Source organism: Centroberyx affinis, unplaced genomic scaffold (assembly GCF_046629955.1).
Source record: "Centroberyx affinis isolate AG114_WGS23_722 - 3 ecotype Tasmania unplaced genomic scaffold, CSIRO-AGI_Caff_v1 ptg009474l_1, whole genome shotgun sequence".
In the NCBI taxonomy this organism is placed as follows: Eukaryota; Metazoa; Chordata; class Actinopteri; order Beryciformes; family Berycidae; genus Centroberyx; species Centroberyx affinis.
In genome coordinates this window covers 205,565-227,932 of record NW_027284543.1, presented here as the reverse complement: position 1 = coordinate 227,932, position 22,368 = coordinate 205,565, and the positions used below count along the sequence as shown (strand labels likewise).

Genomic DNA, 22,368 nt, shown 5'->3' with positions numbered 1-22,368 from the left:
CATTCTGTGTGCTTTATAAAGCTGGGGACGACTTCTGAGACAGCAGAGGTTTACATTATTCATGTGTGTGTTTAATGATGGTCTTGCAGTATCCTGTTGTCCATGTACCATGTGTGTCATTATGTACTGCGATACTCTGTGAGTTGTCAGTATGTCTGCACCAATGCTACTAAGACATATTGATGTACATTTACTGTACTTGGTGGTAATGATTCAAATTAACTAATGTGGTTTTTATTGTAACTATACTTCATTTTCAGCAGTATGCTTATTAAGAGACAATGGTTCATGAGCAATGATCACATGGCAAAGACTTTGGTTTAAAGGCTTTTATTATACACATGAAGCAACAACAAAACAACAAAATCTCTTCACAGATGAGAGGAAACATCGGCTGACCCACCTTATGAGGCCATGCTAGCGTTTACTGAGATTTACTGGAGAAATAAGGTGCATGTGCTTTCTGACAGATGCCACAGAGGCCAGGCTAACAGAGAAGAAGGCATAAGCTGAAAGGGGCATTAGACCCCCTTAAGGGGGGTCTAATAAACCTCAAGTGTCACCCAAAACAACCTTTCTCCTTTATTGTTCATGCTGCCTAAAATGAGGTCATACATAACATACTATCACAAGAAGAGCAACAAAATCACCCAGTCATACAGTACAAAGACTTATGTACACACAAGTTGGGGCATATTGTGAACTCAGTGATTTTGGATAATTAAAGATGACAGTCTTCCGCGAATGAGCTTTACTCATAATCTTCATGGTGCCGTTTACATCTTTCTCTTTCACACCTGCATATTCCTGCACCTTTAAATTCCATCCATTCCTGTATAATCACTTTTGCAAGAGGCAAATCAGGGCTTAACGACCATCTACAAAGCCATCTCATCCTTAAAACTTTTGGATTTGACTGTTTAGGCCACCTCTCTCTGAAGTGCAACCCTTCCCCCCCTTCTTTTTAATGGATAAATGGAAAAATATGAAGGCAGTGGAGCCTCCCCCCACCTCCCAAAATTCACCCTCCTATCCACATTCCCCACCGCCGACCTGATCCCCATCCTTTTGTCTCTGTGGCTCAGAACTGGGCCGATTTCGGTGACGCATCACCGGTTGGCCAATGGGCGCGCCTCGTTTAGGGTCGTGTCCTAGGCTAGCATCACCGAGACGCCAAAGTGATATTTTTGCCCAGTGATGTGCGAGGCGGAGCGGCGAGGGGGGGGGGAGGGGACGGGGCGGAGCTCGGGCCGAGGGGCACGTGGCGCCCAACGAGGTCTCCGCCTGTCACAGGACATCACATCTGCCAGGGAGCAAGCATGCGCACTTTCCTCACTCCACGCCCTGACTAGAGCAAGGGAACACATGCAGGAAAACATGCTCCACTCTGCCTTCTGAATTAAGCAATTCTAGTACGATCTCTTGATGATCAACCTCTGGGCTGGAATATCATGTGGTCAGTTTTGTCTGACCAACATGTCAAGTTCTGCCGGAGGTCAAGAAGACACAAGAAAATCTAAATGTATGAATCTTTAAAGTGCTGAAAATATCTTGGGTGCCATGGGAAAACAAGCTCCTCACATACAACATGAAACATTTCAAAACTACCCATACGGTCTATTAGTCAACATCCTCAGACGTCACTTACAAACAATCCTTCTGTTCAAGCATCCTCATATCCTCCAGATTTTTGGACCTCAACATCTCATTCCATCATCATCTTTCTAAAATATAGAATTGGGCAAATGGGATGAATTAAACCTATGTGGATCTGTTCACACGACTGTGCAAAGAGACATTGACCATAAAACTTAGTTCCTTGGAAGAGTTGTCAGTGCTCTTTCATCTGGAACAGCAATGACCTGAAAACTGCTTCTTTATCAAAACTGGTTGGTCCTATCAGCAGTGGTCAGCCTTCCTCCCAACCAACCAACCTTTGAACACACATTCTGTGTTCCTATACTGTCCCCCATGCCCATATAGACTCTGTAGTCCGCCTAGCTACAGAAGATAACTAGGAACAAAAACAGGAGGGGCTTCAAGATATCCCAGGTCTGACTGAAACTTCACGTACTTAAACTGGATTTTTCCAGCACTGCCCTCCTCACACCTGGACTTAGACTTCATTCTAAACCAGACTAGTGCCATCAGGCAGAACCACTTAGCCTTAATGCTTTCTTGCATGAGCGACCCATCTTGACATCTGAACAAAAGCATTCAGACCCTATTTGATTTTTGCCAGTTCACTCTAAATTTGGGCATGTGAGGGCAGAGGCAAATCAATGCCCCAGTTCCAGGAAGACAGAGGCTGTGCAGCACCCTGACCACTTCCTGTCGTGCACAGACGACACGCTCCTGTGGACACCGCAGATCCTCCGATACAGGAAGTCGCTCTGCCGCATCAGCTTCCACTGCCAACAGAGGCGCGATCAAACTGGACTGATAGTGATAGCGTCACTTTGCAGAGAAACTGAGTCATGGATGTATCAATATGTACTAAAACTGAGTTGTTTACATTAGTTTCCGAGACTCCATTAAAGTTATTACTAAATTATAGATGTACTTCATCTCATTCAAAATATTCACAGCTTTATTAAATCATTACAAAAAACAAAGTAATACATTCATTTATCATTAAAAACGAGACAGTTTCATGAATTTTGCTTAGATTAAAAATCTGCACACCCATGCAATGTTCAATAAAGTTAAATGTTTGCATTAACATGTAGTAGATACTGCAGATAGGGTTCTTAACCAGGGCTCCTGTCAGGGAAGCCACACATCTTATCAACAAGACTTCATCGATTAATGTAAAACGGTGTGAAAGCAAAGAAAAAGAAAACCATAAAAAGGTAGTGATTAGTACTAAGTCCCTTTGCAGATCTATTTGAACAATGTACTAAAAAAAAACATGTTTCTCCAGTATTGTGCAAATATTGTGACTGACATTTCACATGTATGAATATTGACCTAGTCTGCGAATACGGCTCCATATCTGTTCACAAGGCTCTGCAGGGTTTTCCCACTGAAAAAAAAAACAAAAAACAAAAGAAAAAAACAAGATATTACAAAAAAACCCTAAAGGGGCGAGTTCACCTTTCTCCCCCATTCGACCACGTTCTGGGCCTGCCTTCACTTCGTTACCAGGTACATCTCAAATGCACAGAGCCTTCCCTTTCACAAGGCATTACTGTTCATATCATTTACCCCTACATAGACATGCTTTGAGCATTGGCAAAATTCACAGTTACTTTAGAAGAAATCTGAGTTCTTTTCCCTTTGTTTTTACAGCTCAGAACAGTAGTGATGGCATCTTGCAAGCATGTACCTTGGCAACGACTAAAGCTCAGTCCCAGCGTGAACAGTCAGCTGGTTTCGATCACCCACCCAAACCAGTCCATAAAACCAGTCCGATCATGACACCATGACCCTCCTCAAGGTCCCGACAACAATAGAAAATATAAGTAGATAACCCTAGCAGCAGCCCTGAACTCTCTGTGCATGGTGAGTGAGGGATCCCATGAAATTCAGTGACCGAGTGTGACTATGACTGTGAGGTGAGAAAAGTGCCGGTCTGGATGACATCGCCATGCCTCCCGCTCCCGCTCCCTCGCTCCGCCTCCTTCACTTCTCGTCGGCTCATCCATTTCCTCAAAGAGTTCAAAGCTGATTGGAAAGGTGGAAGTGTCTTCAGGGTCCTGGCCGGGCCTGGACTTTCTCCGTCATCTGTTTGGCACTGTAGTAGGACAGGCTCAGGCCCATGATGGCCAGCATCATGGCTATCTGGTTGACCGCACGGTCTTGCGGCTGGGTCTGCACCTCACCGGCTACTTGTCTCTGTGGAGATAAGAGCAAACAGGACAAAGGTTAGAGGTCATGAAACAGTGGAAACAATGAGCCTGTCTTGTCAACCAAGATGCTAAAGCCTGATAGCCCAAACGTACAACAAATCAAACATTGTAAGCGTTTCGTGCCAGGATGCTTCTTCTTCCTGAAATAGTTGTTTAAAACCCAACTTCTGCAACTGAACTTAACCGCAGACCTCTGCCATGTGCCCCAGCTTGTGGTGAGAACAGCGATTAAACATTTAGAGGAGAAGCAAAAGGGAGCACAATGTTCTTTGTACAAGATAGAGAGGAAGGAGCCAAACTCCTCACATGCAACCGGTATCAAAGGGCAGGTATGATGCCTGCCTGCCTGCCTGCACAGAGCAGATAGCCTCTGTGGTCTCTAAAACACTCTTAGCCCCCTCCTTTGCCCTCCATGATCCCTCTGGGCCCCGACCAGTGAGATAGGAATGTCGCCATTTTATGCTCAGGCATCTGAAACAGCTGCCCTCTCTCCAAAATGTTTTCCCCCCTATTTTGAAAGCAAGAGCTAAAGCAGAGTCCTGGTTAATTCAAGCCAAACAGCTTTACCTGCTGTAAGATCTTGTCTTTGCCTACATGCAACTAAAACTTATCAACTGAAAATTAACCATTTATTACCCAAACATACAAAGAACTCTGTAATCTCCACTGCAGACATTCAAAATTAACAAAGCATTGTCCCGCCAACGTGTTAAATCTTACGCAACACCCAGTCACTTTTCTATGGTCTGTTAAGCTTTTGAGTCAAGGGAAAGCTATACGAGGGGACAGCCTTTGTTTTCAAATTAGTAAGAATATCTGGACAAAAACTTAGCACAATGTGGACACGGCATATGGCGGGTCACTAATGACACAAAGGATTATGATGGCAGAAGTAGGAACAAAAGAAATTGAAGAGGAAATTATATCATGATTAGTGTCAACCCTAATTATATCACTGGTTTGGTGATGAAAGCGGATTGTGGGTCACAGAACAGTAGGGCCCCATGGCTGACAGCAGCTCAGATAAGAACTAGTGTAAATGCCTAACTAAGCGCAGAACGGAGACAACACTGACAGACAGGTTGGTAGAGAAAATACAGTTTGCAGGCTACAGAAAAAGAGAATTTTAGTAGAATTTATGGATCAGTCTCATTTTTACAATAACTGATCAGAGATGCCAGTCAAAGCCTAATCAGGGATGTGGTATTACACAAGTGCAATGCAACGTGTGTAAATCCAATAGTTCTGATCCCATAGATTATAGAACAGATTATGATTAAAACTATAGAACAGATTGCAACTCTGCAAATTTAACACAAAAAATGGTCTTGATTTTGTAAATGTTATATGTCCTTTTCACAACTAGTAAGAAAAACTTGATAAGTAATCTAGTTGTCCTTAAACCTTATAAAATTCGACCCATTTCATAAGCTCAGATAATGTTAACCTAAGACAAACTCATCTCAAATCACTCCAGTCTTCCACCCCATGGGGCTTTAATGCTCTTCTTCTCTTTGACATTCCAAGTCAGATGAATCATAACCGTCTCAAAAGTGATGCATCAGATCTGGCATTCCTAACCAGGGTGGGAAAATAACACCCACGAAACGCTGCTGATTTTGAGCAGTGGCTGGTAAGTTTGTTACGGCCGCCAGCTACTGTGGCGAGTGAGTAAAGTTTATTCAAACAAAACAAAATAAAACACTAGTTAGAAGACCCATTAGCACCGTAGTTTCAAAAAATTTTGTTCTCAAGGAAAACATTAAATATGGCCGCCTCATCCCCTCGTCTACCATGAGGCCAGATAAGACTGTCAAAACTAGAAGCAGAATGAGGGGACATTTTGTTGGAGTTAAGAGGCCAACAGACACAGATAAGAGTATGTAAGTATGTAACATTGCAGCAAGCGAAGGAGGAGACATCGGGGCCAGAGGAAAAGAAGCAATCACCACTTCAATGAGAACATGGCGACATGACGAGCAAGGCAAGGTTTTAAATTATATTTAAAGCCGTTCAATTCTGCTCTCTGTGCTCTCTTGAACTCGGTAGTTTAAAATTTAAGCAGCTACTTTTTCTCATATTGTCAATATTATCTGCTTTAAGTGTTTCATTATTGTCAACATGAATAAATACAATAACTATAGCCTGTAATATGTGCAGCTTATGTTTTTTGTAATCATATTTCGTCTTCAACATTGACTTTTTTTTTTTTTTTTTTTTTTTTTTTAAAATGGCTGGCAGAATATAGGAATCTACCAGTGGCTCATGTATCAGAAAGTTCATTTCCCACCCTGCCTTCATTCAAAATTGGTCATGCCCATATTGTGACTGAAGCATTTATTCAGTAAAGAGTAGTGTATGTTAAAAGGGAAATCTATCTACTTCCACAAGAGGCTCAGTGGGCTGTGAGAGATACACAAAATGTGCCAATATAAACCATCTGTCAGTCATTTTCACCACCAGAAACAATTACGTTAAATATTTATGTCTCATCCATTATCTAGGCAACTCTGAAGCCACTGAAATGGAAATTAAGACCATTTGATAAGTTCAGCGTTCATTCAGAGTTTCCGCTGAATGGTAAACAATGGGCGAGCTGTTCATACCTGGAGGAGACGGAAGTATCCAGGTGTCAGTCTGCCCAGTCTGATGATCATGTCTGCTGATGTGGTCTGTGGTGGGTTGAAGCAGAGGGAACTGCTGGTGGTGCAGCTCTCAAGACCTGCAGAGAGGAAGGGGGGAGAATTAATTCAGCATTTCTCTAGCAATCAAAATAGAAAACTAATCAAAAGATGTGGTCAGGATTGAAACGATAAATAAGCTAGAAAACAACACTATGGTTCAGGAAAGACACGTCCAAAAACCCTGAAAAACTGTAATAGTACTTGTATTCAAGTCCTGTCTTGAGGGAGAGACAAAGCCAAGCGTTAGCCAAATTTAATAACTGAAGCAGCCAAATCTAATAACTGAAGCACCAGACACAACCAACTTTGCCGTTGCCCGTAAAAACTTTCAAAACTGTTCTTCGAGATGGACACAAGAGACAGACTTGTCAGAAAGAGGAGGAAAGCGCTGCCGTGTGCTTGCAAATAAACTCAAACCATCTGATCCCTGCATGAGGAAGGGAACACCTCTAGCCTGAAGCCACGGCACGAACAAAACCAGTTAAGTCCAATGTGCTCGCCTTGCAGACGGACCGGTCCATATAAGTGCCTGAATCAGAACTTTCACATCTGGAGTCATTTTGAAACCTGACCTCCTTGGCACAGTTTCTCTCCTGACGCCCCGGAATAACCCGGTTTATTAAATTATCATATCTGAACTGGATCTGGACAAGAGCAACAGTGCCTCTATTCATGCTGCGTCATGAAACAACACAGTGCAGAAAATGACAATTTCATTCAATCACAAGATTATCCCAAGCTCAGAGTTTTGAACATTTAATGAGAAATATTGCCAATGTAAAACTCCAGACGGACCGTTAACCATCCAACCATGAATTAAGAACAAAAGTGCCCAACAGGCAGAAACCAACATTTAACACTTAACTGTACAAATTGTTTAAATACTCTGACTGGTGCAAGGATGGGGCAAAGGCAAGCTATCGGCTCATCTCAAAAGGCATCCAATCAAGACTAGATGGGGGAGGAAGAGGCTCTGCTATTACAAGATGCAAGCTCCCAAGAGGGGATTTGACCACTGAAAACATTGCATCTGTGATCAAAATTCAGGGAATGGTGGGGAGAGGAGTGTGGAGGAAGGTAAGACATATGTGAAGGATTAATCTGCCAACCTGGTTGGAATTAGACCCTTTTGTTCAGGTGAAAGAGTGAAAAATGTAATCCAAGTTTTAAAGTTGCTCCAGTGTAAAAAGTCGGTTTTGTATGTGAAAAGCAACAGCTTGAGGATCCTCACCTTCCAAAGGCCCTCTGATGGTAAAACAGCAGGACCCTCTACTTCCCAACCAAGCCAAAAACCCTGACAGATGCCCAACAGAGTGATGAACGTGAACTACTGAGAGCTTCTGCGCTGCGCTCCGCCCTTTTATACAGCCCTACTCTCGCCCAACCAGATTTGCAGGCTTGGCCAACACACACACCCACTCTCAAATACACATAGACACCGCTGTCGAAATGCATTACTCTCTCAGTCGGTTGCTCTCTCAAATACGCCCCTACCACCTCCTTCCACAACACCAAAAACCCTTTGCGAACTGTCGAATATAATTTGCTCATCAAGCCAACACAAGGTAAAGAAGAATAAGAGGGAAAATACGGGTCAATAAGCTCAACTGCGCATGCTTAAGGGAACATGTATGTCAAAGTGTTGGATTACATAACTGCCCTGGCATGTCTCTTTAATCTCAAACAGTAGCAGAAATTAAATGTCACAGACATGAGGATTGTCCATTCTGAACCACGCAAACCTCCTCTACAGCAGCTTGGGACAATGAGCTTGTCTCTCATCAGCAATTAGTGTTTCAGTTGTGTGTTTTGGGTTTCATCGCTTCGATGGCTTGTTTTGGTGTTATATAATCCTTTTCCATTTCACTACACAAATAGCTGCAGTTTTTCTGCATGGATTTACTTCATGCAATTGAAGTTTTCAGAGTTTTGATTAGCATGGCATGTATTGGGCCAAAATTATTTTGGGAGTTGTTTTTTTACAGTAGTTTTAACAGAAGTACAGGATCAACCACAACAAAGTCTGCTGTGAAGCCACACATCAGCAGGTATGAGGCACACCTTGACCAAACACTACAAGGAATTCAAAGGGCTCAAAGAGTTAAACTTAAGTTACCATGCATCCAAAACCACACCAACAACCCATTATCCAGGGCTTCTTTAATCTCTGTCATGTCAAACAACCTTAAAGCAAGGTAAACTCATTGAAGTCTTTTAAAAACACCACTGACAGGAGATTAAATCAAAACTTTATTATGATTCCCAGCCGGTCTACAGCAGGCATGGAGGCAACATCTTTGGTGATATGTAAATGGTCAGTGTGCTGTGTCATTTTCCTTGGATTTTCTGTTGTAGTTTGAGTTTCTGTAGATACCGCTCTTTTCTTTTTCCTATACAGCCTTGGTGGCTATCACTGATACCAAGTTCTTCATCCATTTACTTTACTTTTGCTGAAAACATAACACTTCAACCTGTGCGCCTGAGGATTATTCCTGGGAAAGACCTACTTGACACTGCGTGTTTAGATCAGCAAAAGTAGAAGCTTTCATGAACGGGGTATAGCTAACAAATTGTTCCATGTTGAAAAGCGGCTGGTCAGGCCAATATGATGATCAGTCTACAGAATTTCTACTTGCTCATGTGGTCTCAAACGCTTGTAGCATATCATGCCAAAGATACAACATGAGCTTAGCTGTTATTCAAAAATCACCTTCTTTAGTCAATTCAAATCTCTTCCTGGCAGCAGGGCAGAGGGACATTTCTTAATGTAGCAAATCCTTCATGGCAGCTGATTCAGTAGTCGTTGAGTCACTGCCTTTGTAGGAGTTGTAAGAGCAAATACATGCAAAATTCTGATTGCCTGCATGCTTGAGCCTGGGCCCAGGTGAATCACCTGTAAACTATTCAGGTTTACCTGAGGCAACAGGGTGTTTCCCATTTGTGTGTCAATTGTGGCCACATTTCAAAATACCAGCTGTGTACATGCACAATGAATGGAATTGATGTGGGCCATGATGATGATGATCTGTGCTCAGTGTCAAGGACTGACGTTTTCTTTCTGGAGAATCTGGAGGTCTTATCCCAGGGTTTTGATTTTCATGTGGGAGTAAATCGACTAAATGCGTCATACCAGCTCTCGATTTCCCCAATACAGTTCGTCCCCGAGAGCACACAGTTCTCTCAGGACACAGGAATTCTGTCTGCCCTTTTCAAGTTCTGATTCGGAGAGAAAACTGTATCGTGTAAAGCCAGGGAAATGCCTCACTAAGCCTCGCTTTGACATCAGGAGAGGCCGAACGGAATGCCAGTGAAAACAGACACAGGGGGTTTGGCCGGAATAAATTCACTGCATCTCTCCCACAGAGATGGTAAAAAAAAAACACAGGATGTCAATCAGCATTAGACTCACTTCTGCATCGGGCTCGTTAAAATATATTGGGTACACAGTGTCCCGATGCTAACAGCCAATGAAATCCCATCGGCACTCCTCTCTTCCTATTTTTGCCCCGCCTCCTCACTTTCTACTGCCACCGCCCCCCCCCCCCAAATCCATCCACGCAGATTAGGGGCTCCCCTGTGAGCGAACACTCAATAGTGGACAATGGCAGTGTGAAAGACAGAGGCATCAGCAGCTGCTGTGGCAGAGTTACAGCCGGGGTAAAAATCTCCTTTCGGAGTCATTTGTCTGATAGCAGCTCCGGATTACATCACCAGCGACTCGATTGACTGTTGAGTTGTGCAATCCTGCCCCAGCCTGGGCATCCTCAAGACTCTGCTCCTCCTCACACATGACTATAGCATGTACACACGACTGTTGCCATGGCTTCATCATGCGAGCAGGATGTACTGTACGTGCTGTGTTTAGATGTAGGGGAGCAGTTTGCTGTGACTGGCGACTATGGAGCAGTGATCTGTCCATTCCCATAGGTTTACAATTAAGTATTAATGGTCACAAGTCACAAAAAAAGCAGGTGATCACCTAGAAGGCTTTAGGTCACACTGACCATCCAAAATACCACATTCCAGTGAGTTTTCCCGAGAAATGTATGTATTAAGGGGTCAAGCAGTTGAAGGGGTGTGGCGTTTGAGTGTTGCAGACTATATAGAATGATATTTTCCATTCGCGGCGCCTGTACTCAAGGTGTACATGACACTGAAATAGGAGAGATGGCCTCCATTTTAAGCCGTAGATGAAGGTGAAGAAGTTAACATGGCTGACTCAACGACACAAAGAAAAAAGTTTAATTTGGGCCATTATCTGAATTATTAAACCATGTGAATTAACATGGCTGGGCCAGAAGCGTGCCCATTAGCACCAAAATGAACTCTTGACATCCTACTGATAATAGCCGCCTGCTGAGCTGACATGTCAGAGAAACTCTAATCAAAGAAGAAAAGTGTGACACACAAGTGCGACTCTGAAAATGCAACCAGTGACAACCAGATGACTACAATGGACCAAATGGCATGGGCACAAGAGCAAGAAATTAAAGCTTATTGGCTTTCAATGCCATTTGAACCCTGTCATGTTTCTTTAAAAGTAGACAAACATCTAGATCCATATCAATCTATATTAGATTAGAGTGTAGCCTACTGTAAGACAAAAGCGAACTGTACTACTATGAAAATATCCCAAAGGCAATGGTACGCGCTTTGTTGTGTTTCCTCACCAGGTCTATGTTGGGTACAAGATGTACAGATGACTTCACCACATATGCACAGTTACACAGACGCTAGAAAAAGCACTAATAGGTCATATACTGTAGAATTACATAATATACAACAGTAATGCAACTTAAGATACAGAAAAACATGTCAAGTTCCAACATTTTTAACAGGGACAACCCTTAGAAGATGTTTTTTTCTTACTTCACCCATGCAGTTGACACAGGAAGAAAATCCCAACTAAACAGATTATGAAATAGTTTAAATGAGAAATAAAAACTTGACCATTGTTTTAATCATGGTATTCTTCTTTCAACTCTACCAACTGACTGAAAAGCCGCACTGGCAATCTGTAGTTAATGGAGAACGCCTCTGCTGCCATCTGGGTAATTTCTAAACACTGATCACTTCTGTTCAAGAAGTGTAAAGTCAAAGTATCTCCAGTAAAATCATTATAGTTTCAATCTGGTCCCAGTCAAGTGCATGATATGCCAAGACAAACCATAGACTGTAAAAGAGATAAACTCATTCCTGTACTGCTCAATTTGGATAAACTCAGCAAACAATGACTATGATTAATCACTTAATGACATTAATTTTACATGCAGCTTTAGTTTGGCTTGCACTGTCAGTTAAACACTGTCATTTAAGAGAAAATAATGAGCCAACAGCCAATTGTGGACAAGAAACGGCTACTTGCAACACTTTCAAAAGTTTATATTTCTACCTTTGCACTCCTAAAATGATTGCAATGATTGAATTCCTCAACCACCAATCAATAGCCTACCAGATGAATGAATAGAAACTGCTTCTCTAACAGTTTCAAGAAGTGACAGGTTACTCGACAAAATGTTGACTTCAAGTTTTGTGAAAGCGCAAAATCTGCTTGATTCTAGTTTTAAAAAAGAAATAAAGAGAGAAAAATGTTAGGAAGCCACCATGCACTGTTCCCATAATCACGCCCGCCTCCATCCTGAGACAAAAGGACACTTTCTCAAACGAGCGCAAACTTGTGATTTGTTCTTCTTCCTTTCACTTGTTACTTCTTTTTTTTCTGCAAAACTAGTAGTAGTAGCAGCTGTAGTTTTTTTTCTGCTTACCTGGGTGTAGCTGGGCTGGGTTTGGAGTTGTTAGCGGACGGACTCGAGCCTGTGATGAGGGAAAGCGCACGGTGTTCGCGTAGTAAAAGTCTATATAGGAAGCCGGGCCGGCCTATACATTTACTATGGAGGGGGTGGGGCACTCCGAGGCACGGAGCACACACAAGGCAGGGACTGAGCATGAGAAACACATGGACCCCTATGTGAGGGAAAATGAGCTCGTCCGTGTGGTCTTGTATGTTTCTATCAGCTGGAACATTTTGTCTCCTTTCTGTGTGTGTCAGTTTTGTCACATGTCACATGAAGTAGCCATGTTTACCAGGGCATGGAGAGACTACCCATGCTGCAAGAAAGCTTAGAGATATATAGGCAAAATGGACAAAAAATGGATTTGTATATGAAGATGACAGTCGTTTGGAATATATTTTAAGTGGGCAAACCGTTTGGAAAACATGGGTTGGAAAGCTTCTTAGTTTCTGATGTTAAAGATAGTATTTTTGAGTGCTGTATGGGAAAAAAGGAGTCCATAGTCTCGAGGAAGAAAGAGATCAAAGACATTCTCCAAAATAGGTTAAAAAAGCCTTTATTCTATTTGGCTATTCATTATGACAATTGTGCCCAATGTGTTTCAGCCCCATGGCTTTCATCAGGGTGAAGAATGATGAAGTTGAATGCCATGGGGTTTTCATAATGAATACCCAAATAAACTAAAGGCATTTTAATCTAGTTTGGAGTGCTACTGGATCTGGATAATTGTATTTTGGCTATACTTGCAGATATACAGCACTCTATGTTGTCAACAGCAGAAGATTAAGAAAATTCAAGCAGCCAAAATTTGAATTAATGTTATTTACATGTGCAAACACATGTTTTATTCAGTATTGCTACCCCTAACCACATTTTGTTCACTTGTCTCCCCTATTCACCAGTTAATGTCTTCATGGTGTTGGATAACTTGAGCTTAAAATCGATTTAATGTGGTAATGTAATCTTGGGTATTTGTCCCTGCAGTTGTCAAATGACATTTATTGACCAACTGTGTTGTGAGGCTACAGTGCATTTGGTACTGATAGAGGATTTAATCTACACAAAGGCCTCCAAACAACTGGAATTTGTCTCTCTCTCTTTCACACTCCTTGTGTCAACACCACCTATTTCTAAGCATCACCCCCACTTTCCTGCCTCTGATTTTGCTTGCACCCCCCCCCCCCCAAAAAAAAATGCTGACTCGGTATCAGCTCCCCCCCCCCTCCTACTGCCACATGTGGCATTACGCTTATGGTTACCCTCAAATGACTTTAGGGTACATGAGGGTAAGTGCAGCTTTTGTCTTGGGGACACCGTCCTTTCTCCCCCAGCTGAGGAATGTGTTTAAACCCGTTCACCCCGGCCGGCTCTGCAGAGGCTGATTTATGATCAGATGCAGGGGAAAGGGGGGTGGGTGGAGGAGGCGTTTGTCTGACAAGTAGAATGGTGCTGGATTCATCTACAGGGCTTGTTTGTTTTAGTTATTTCCATTTAGTTTACTCTTCTCTAGGTTTGCAGATGACCAGTGATCCTGATTTCTCACCCAAAACCCTAACAGCTTACAGCTTTATTATGTTGCTCTTTTTTGTAAGGAAAAGGTGATTTAATGTATGACAAACACCATTTTCTAAGATCCCAAAGGAGCAACCTGTCCATATGGTCACCCAACACAGGCCAACCCAAAATCTATGACCTTTCACCTTCTTATTGATGCCCCCTCTTGTCCCTTCATGTAGGCTACTGACACATATTGTTCCTTATTGTCCTCCACTATATTACTGCATCATATAACTATCACAGTAGAACTACAAGGTCCTACAAGAATATTATAGTGATCCCTCAGGAGATAAAAAAAAAAATAATACCACACACTATAAATCCCTATTTTAAAATGACAGGGATATTATCATCTCCTACAAGGAGGTCTGGTCTCTGCTTTGTGAGTGCTTGGGTGTTCTTAGTGTGTTTAGTGTGGAGGTGTGGGGGAGGCTACCCTGGTGAGGTGGGGGATGGGATGCTTAGGGGGGTTGGGAGGGTCTCCCCTGTCAACTTTGACCCACATTGGGAGCCCACCTTTGCTGCTGCATCGTCCTTGGAGCTACAGGACGCTGTGGAGAGCCTGGAGAGCACTGTTAAACATAAACCAACAATATAAGTCATATAACCACACATCCATTCTGGGTAATGATTTTCTACACATCAAAACAATCCGCGTCATTTTTGACCGAGTTTCACACGCTGTGGAAACCAGTGGAGACTGGGACACCTGCTGGATGGGGGAAAGTACTAAATCATCTCTGTCAAGTCCGTGCTCGTCAGTTTGACTCGTCTGTTGTGATCTGACACTGCCCTCTGCTGGTGGTGCGGTGTAAAAACATCCATGTGCCACAGAGGCCCAAGAGTCTGCAGGTTTTCACTTCAACCACTTCAGTCAAGTCAAGTCGGTAACCTTTTAAATTACAGGCCATTAACTATATAGTAATGACTGGAAACAACTAATTTCCAAGTAAAATAAATGTAATAACTCTTTATTTAGCATTAGAATGGCTGGTAGTAATATACAAGTAAATCAAGCTGCTTTTTACCAGGCTTGGCCTGTTCTGGGTTTCTGTTGTTATTTGTGTACAGTTAGTGTGGAGTTGGCTACGTTTGTAAGCAAATGAAAACATTGTTTCTGCACAGGTGTGGTCACTTTCTGTAATGACTGTCTCTCCCCTCTGTGGAAGATGAATCAGTGTAGACAGTGAGTTTTGTCCTTTTTCAACCAGTTTGTCCTTCGTCTCCAGCACCTTTCTAAGTTTTCAGAAGTTTGTGGTCATGCCACTTGTCTAATATAATTACCGGTATAATTGTTTTACTTATATATTACCAGTCATAATGCTATAACTAGTTATTACATCTATTTTACTTGGATATTAGCTATTTCCGGTCATTATTGCATAATTAATGGCCTGTAATTTAAAGGGTTACCATCAAGTCAAGTAAGCATGTCTGAAAGGACTTTACACAGAATGAGCCAACCTAGATCTAACTAATCAACAATCAGTCACAAAAAAGTATGTAATAGGCTACAGCATGCAAATGAAATAAAACACAAGGAAAACAAAACAAAACAAAGCACAAAAACAGCATTCAATTCAATGCATTTATTGTCCCCAAAGGGAAAATTGGTTTGAGGACAAACACACATAAAACTTTAAGACAACATACATAAATAGATACATACAGACAACATACAAATACATAGTCATAAAAAACATGTGCAAAGGGCTGCATGGTAGGCATTACTTAATAAGAGTTGTTGGTTCTGTTGCACTTCAATTGAGGCCTGAATCACCGTCCTGATGGCAGGAGAACAAATGAACAACGTAATGGATGGTGATCAGAGTCCAGGATGTTGAAAAACCATAATAATCCCCAACTAACCAACTTAGTCTAGCCTAACCAGCACCACCAACCTTAGAGCCAGTGCAGACAAGGAAGAACTCCCAAGAAAACCTTATTAAGGAATGGGAGAAACCTCAGGTGAATACAGGGTTTCATTGATTACTTCTTCCTCTCTGGTTGAAAGTGATAATCAGTGAAATCAGCTGCTGTAGTGTTTGGTTGGAATGAAAAGCTGCAGACTCCTGGCCCTCCATGACATGTGGATGACCATTCCTGATCTGGACCAATAGGAGAAAATGCACCCATATTTCGTCATTTCATTTCAACACACAGCATCTACATAGGCTGCAAGCATATAAAATCATGTATTCACACAGGGTTTCTACACCTTTTCCCATGACTTCTCCATGACTCCTTTTCAATTTTTCATGACCACATTGTATTCAATTTTTGGAGCCAGCCACAGCTTTTTGTACAGTATTCAATAAAATAAAATAAAACCATTAACTTCACAAACAAAATTGAGTTACATTTTAGAAAAGAGAACTTTGTTAGATGTGATATTTTCCATGCAATTCTAAAAGGATGAGAGGACAGAGTTCAAACTAGGTTCTTCTAATTGGAAAAAAAAAAAAGAAATTACACAATAAAGTGCAAAACTTTACAGACTGACCATTCACTGTGAATGACTCCACAATTGAACAAGTTACCAGTGTCCAGTTTCTGATGCTGATAGAGAGCCTACACAATTTGTAGCCTATTTTGTAATGGATGTGATCTAACGTGTTCAGTACAATATTTCAGGAAAAAACATACTAAGTAAAATTACTGCCTTTAAAAAAATACTCAAAAAAGCACACAAAAAAATTACAACAATTACAAATGTTATTCGTTTCTTCCCCCCTTGATAATGAGAATTTCTCCTCGAGACGGAGTGATAGATACTTCATCTTGACAGACGCTGTGTCCAGTACATAATCTACAGATTGTACAGGGAATTAATCCCAAACATGTCTATGAGCAGAAGGATCAGAGGGGCTCAAGGTGTCCTCAAGTTTGTTTGCCAGCTGCCACTAGATTAGTTATGTGGTTGAATTTGTGTGAAGTCAAATTGTATGATAGCAGCATTTCAACTGAGGAAATCCATAACAATGTTTATCCATTCTGGGGTCCTTGTCCTAATGTTTTGGGGGTAATTTTCTCTCTACAGAACCTGCTGAATATTGCTGTCAGTATTGTCAGGGGAAATCTTACTACTCCAATTTGAATTTTCATTTATTTACTTCACTGCTTACATATACTTTAATGGATTGTGAATTTAATGACGCGATGGGTTATGAGTCCCTTTAAAAACCTATTGTATAATTAAGCATCATAAGATAAACTTTAATGATCGCTGTGGGGAAATGGGAATAGTTATCAATATAAAACAATGCCAGGTAATGTATTCCTGTTTCCTTAAAAGTTGACGTGTTGGAGATGGTTTTCCATCTGACAACAGCAATACACTCGTTCTGAACACCTCACTATCACATCTTTGTATAAAAACTACATATACAAAGATATACGGATTTACAAATACCACTAATAAACATTTTGGAACATTTTATTCAAGAACATTTAGAACATTTAATTCGGTCAGAAAAGCTTCCTTTCACTGTTACAGAACATAATTTAATGAACAGAACGTTTCATCAGATGACAAAGTTCACATCATACATGTTATTGGGATGTATTTAACTGTTGACCTAATACAAGTTCTCCTTACAGAATGTTTTTCTGTGGTGTTTTCATTGACTAGATCTCATGTCAATATACAGTGTTTCAAAACATTTGGTAAGCAATTCATTATTAGTTATACATTAAAATATTAGGAGAAAAAACCAAAGATCATATTCTCCCTATACTTTTTTTTTTTTTAATAACATACTTTAGCTGCCTTATAATGTTTGGGTTTTAAAATCAGATTTAAAATCCAAAACGTAGGAAAATATCCGTATTATTCAGCAGTTAAAAAACAGGATTAGACTAGATAAAAATGCTACGTTTACGGGATATGGACGGTATTCGTTTCAAAATGGCATAAAAATGGATATGAATGTGAGAAACCCCCTTGGAACAGCTTCGTTACATCAAGTGCAAGCCCAAAACAAAACTATAAATGACATTTGTAATATAAAACTTGGTAAAAAATACTTATTTAAAACTGTACAATCACCAAGTACACAGAATGAGCACATCTTCAACCGTTATTCATTTGGCGTCTCCAGTGGCCTCAACCTTTGGCGCCTAGGTAAAGAAAATAAATTAAAAAAAACATAAAGAGAAAGCAGTGTGTTATGTTACTCGCAAGGCTTGTTACACTTCCAACACGACTTTTAGTGCGATGCCTGGATTTTTTCTGTTGCATTTGATTCCTTATGTTGATTCCTTTTTTTTTTTTTTTAACTTTTATTAAAATATGTGACTTAAATGACTTTTTACGGTCTTGTTTGGTGAAATTCAAGGGCTCAAAACCAGCATTTTTTGGGTAAGACATGACGTTGATCAGAATTATGAATTATAATCATTGAGAATTATGTCATAGAGGCCTCATTTATTATTCATGATCTCGTCATTTTAAATCTGCTGTTGTATCAACACAAATCTCCATCACAGGGTTTTCCTGTGAATCCTAGGATGAAGAGGAATGATAAATTTGGGTGCTATACTTTAATATAAAACAAAAAATGAAATAAAAAAAAGTATGCACTCATTTTCAAAAACGTTTAAGGCCTTGTTCCTCAAATCCACAAACTTCCAAGAACTTTCAAGTCCCATGGAAATCCTGTGATTTCAATTTTTTAAATAAAAGTGGAGATTTTCTAAACTGCCTGTTCATATATATATGGATATTGATGTAGCCTATTATCCAATGATTTATGCTTTTCTTCTGCACACAAGTGATTAAAAAAAAGAGCGACATGATATTTGTGAAAGATTTGTAGTGGGAGCATCTTTTCAAAGGGAAACAAACCTCAGCCTTGGTTTCCCCATTTTCAGCTGTATTGGCCTTCTTTCCTTTGGCTGCCTTCTACAAGATAACATGAGACATGATTACTGACACATTACAGCTCTCCAGCCTTCAAGCTATTACTCATTTTGTCACATGCTTCAGAAAAACGCTGAATTAACTGTAGCAAAACATCTAAATTGTTTCTCACAGGCTTTTCCCCATTTTGCCCTGGAACTAGGGCAAACCTGATTTCCCTTCCAAGAATTGATAAAGCTCAAGAATCAGTTTCACATGTGACACATAATACAGAGGCATGCTGTTACAATTAACTGGTGACATCAATCTGTTCCATACTTTTGGTGCAGCTTTTTTGGTCTTGGGTACCGGCTTTGGAGCTGGAGGTTTCTGCAAGAGAACAACAAAAAAAGTAATTTTAAAACAAAAATAATTTTCAGCATTTCATCTTAAGTGACAACATACATCTGTCAGTTGAAGTCTAGGCAATAGCTTGATGAGCATGGGTTACTTTGAAAAATATAAATATTAAATGGAGACACTCCTCATAGCTGGAGACATTCAATGGTTTATCAGAGGCTTTGTGACTGTCTCTTACTGAAAAATAATCCCTCAATCTGCTTTCCATTGAAGTCACAAAACCAGAAATAATGTTTTCTTTGTTACTTCTGCTTTTCACAGACAAGGAAATGCGGGTAACGATATTTTGATGATTTAACAGTTAGCATTGTAGAATGAAACATGACTCCAGTGATGAGTGTTGCCAAAATGTGTGTACAAATATAAGCGTGACCTAGTGGCCGTTGCTGCATATTACAACTGGTTTATGTTATTGCTCAGAGGAAGAAAACACAGTGTAAGTGCTGGAGTAGTAACAAAAGTCACAAAGCTGAAATTCTTATTAAGTTTAAGGAAATCTATTTGTTTCTAATGGAGCTTACCCCTGCCAGCCGCGGGGAGGTTCTGCTTGCCTATGGAGAGAGGAGAAGGAAGAGAGGGACTTCACTAAAAGCATTAAATCTAATAGACTCCGTTTATAGACAATATAGTGTTTATTTATATTCATTAATATTATTTATAATTGCAGATAATCAGACCAATCTGCTTGATTTTTTCAACAAATGATCCTAACAAAATATGATTTTCACAAACATGGATACAAACCTTGACAGGTTCTTCAAGAGCAGGAGCCTGTTAAAAATACACAGAACAGGGAAAAAAAAAAAAAAAAAAGTTAAATTACATCTTGAAAATTTATAGCAGCATGCATCCAGAGCAACACACAATGAGTCCAACAGTACAATGATTTTAAATTCCTACAGCATCCACATTACAAGCAAACAAAAACAAAGGAGAGGGCACTGACAATATTCATGTGATCCCATGATGTATGAGCAAAGTGGAGGGACATAAATAAGGAGAAATAAAAGGCTTTTTGTCGTTCAGTGGGAAGAGGTTATTAATATTTATGCTATAGCAAGGGTTACAATTACAGAAAGACAGAAAAAAGCGGCACTCCTGCTTGCAACTTCCCGCTCATATTTGAATTCAAATCTGGGCTGTCCTGTCACCATGACACCGCCTTGGCGCGCTGACACTTTATTTGTTTTGTATCAGTGCGCGCGCCGACAGACAGCTGTTAAGAAGATGATAAGATTACCAGGTTTCTAATCTGTACCTCCACACAATAGGCTGTGTATGCAACCAGGCACAAACCTGCAGAGGTTGCTGGACGAATCACAATTACAAGAAAGTCGAGATTTCACAAATAAACTATTTTTATTTTTAAATAAATAATATATATATATATATTTTTCTTTTTACACACAAAGACTATTTTATAAATCTTAAATGGGTAAAATATTGAATGTAAACGACGTTTGTTTTAGCTGCTGCAGAATCATGTGATCCTAATAAAAGATAGCTTATTAAACGTTGTTATTACAACCCTATGAAGCATTTCGCCCTGTTATGGCGTTTCCAGTTTTGCTTTGATTGATACACGGCAAGGTGCTTTAGGGAATTGCCTCGGGTGACTAAAACCTGGCGGGGAAAAAAAATAAATAAATGTAAACTATTTTAAAACTACACGCGTGAATAACTTGATAGTCGAAAGCGGGAATACCAACATAAAACAAAAACATTTCCCTCTTCCCCTCCCCCATCTCCCTCCACAACTTCAGAGGTTGAGCTTGAACTTATCTTGACTCCTACATGACAGAAGTACACACCCTAATCCTCAGGCCGTATCGTTTCGCCTTGTTAAAAAATAATAAAAAAACCTGTTCCGAAAAATAATGTTGTTGCACTGAACCAAGCGGTATTTCTCCTGCGGTCGACAGCCCAAAAGGCGCTGTCAAAGAGAAACCCCAGATAGCGCCAATATTTTTTTTTTTGCACGGCGCAAACAGCGATCTGAAATGGTTGCAGTTTGGCTTGAAATTAAATTCGCGATATAAATCGGTCGCATCTCTCTTGTTACAACGGCACGTTTACTATTTTATCCACTTTTTTACTTGTCAATGCATGGGAAGATGCATGAAAACATGACAAAATAGGTCTCCACTGTTTGGCCGCCATGCCAGTAGGTAACGATGATGACGTTCTTCTGATGCAGAAATCATATCAAATTCAACCTCACGTTAACCTCAGTCGTTACAACACAAAAAAAATATACATTTACTCGAAATAAACATCCTTACCTTTCTTTTGGGCATCTTGATGGTAGGAGGTGGGTAGAAAATGTAGAAAAATGTGACCGTAAATACGCGTTTTCCCCGAGAGGTTATAGAGGACCAGTATAGGTTTGGTGCGTAAAATGGCGAATGTATAATACAACCGAATGTTTAATAGTTTATACACTGAAATATAAGAACGAAACCGGTTTGAACCAGTTTTGTATTTCGAAGTCTGTCATTGGATGCAAATGTGTCACATGCTTGCAGGCGCCACCCATTGTTAAAGAGGCAGTCCCGTGAAAATGGAAAATACTGATCGGTGTCGCAAGGCGGCGCAGTCGCATTTATTCCCAGGGTTGTTCAAGTAATTCAAAATAGGCGCCCGGTAGTTTAGTTGTTTTTACTTTCAGTTACGTTTGTTCACTTAGTTGTAAACAGGACTGCTGTGGAGGGTAACCCCACCTAAACTCATTTTGTCCAGCTTTTTAGACTCACTAATCCTTGTAAATTCATAGTATCAAACAGATGTTTGTTGTATGAAGATAAGGTGATAAAGTTTCAATTAACTTTGTTCATATTGGCTTTTGTATATAATGATCAATGACAGGAGGTCATAATTTACCCACTTTTTTATGTGCCACTACATCACTACATGTTACTAATCTAATTGTTACTAGTCAGTATTGCAAATTTGCTTTATTTGCACTCAATAAAAGATACAACTAGTAGATCAACATATTCAACCATATTCCTGACTTTTTTTGATGACTGAATCCTGTTTTCCTAATTTGGCTTCCCATGAGATGTTATGCGCTAGAGGCATGACACGTTGCAAAGTAATATTTTGCTGCAGCACAAGTTAGTATGCAAATAACTCCATTTGGCCAGATGGTGGTGAGAACTGCCATAACTGACGACAGCCATAAAAAAATGGAAATAACTTTGACACGTGGCAAAAGTACAAAG

The 22,368-nt window shown here is 40.4% G+C and overlaps 2 long non-coding RNA genes across 4 annotated transcripts; both read right to left on the bottom strand.

Moving 5' to 3' along the window:
• Positions 1 to 331: 331 nt before the first annotated feature.
• Positions 332 to 12,377, bottom strand: LOC139640446 (uncharacterized). 3 transcript variants are annotated; one of them, XR_011694916.1, is made up of 3 exons: positions 12,301 to 12,377; positions 6,458 to 6,573; positions 332 to 3,837 (listed from the first exon to the last, which is right to left on the bottom strand). It is a non-coding gene; the product is annotated as an uncharacterized lncRNA (long non-coding RNA). The 3 variants fall into 3 exon arrangements; XR_011694914.1 differs by lacking the exon at positions 12,301 to 12,377 and adding an exon at positions 7,767 to 7,858; XR_011694915.1 differs by lacking the exon at positions 12,301 to 12,377 and adding an exon at positions 7,645 to 7,851.
• Positions 12,378 to 17,304: 4,927 nt separating this feature from the next.
• Positions 17,305 to 21,600, bottom strand: LOC139640449 (uncharacterized). Its single transcript, XR_011694917.1, has 6 exons — positions 21,427 to 21,600; positions 19,889 to 19,915; positions 19,666 to 19,695; positions 19,064 to 19,114; positions 18,731 to 18,787; positions 17,305 to 18,003 (listed from the first exon to the last, which is right to left on the bottom strand). It is a non-coding gene; the product is annotated as an uncharacterized lncRNA (long non-coding RNA).
• Positions 21,601 to 22,368: the final 768 nt, after the last annotated feature.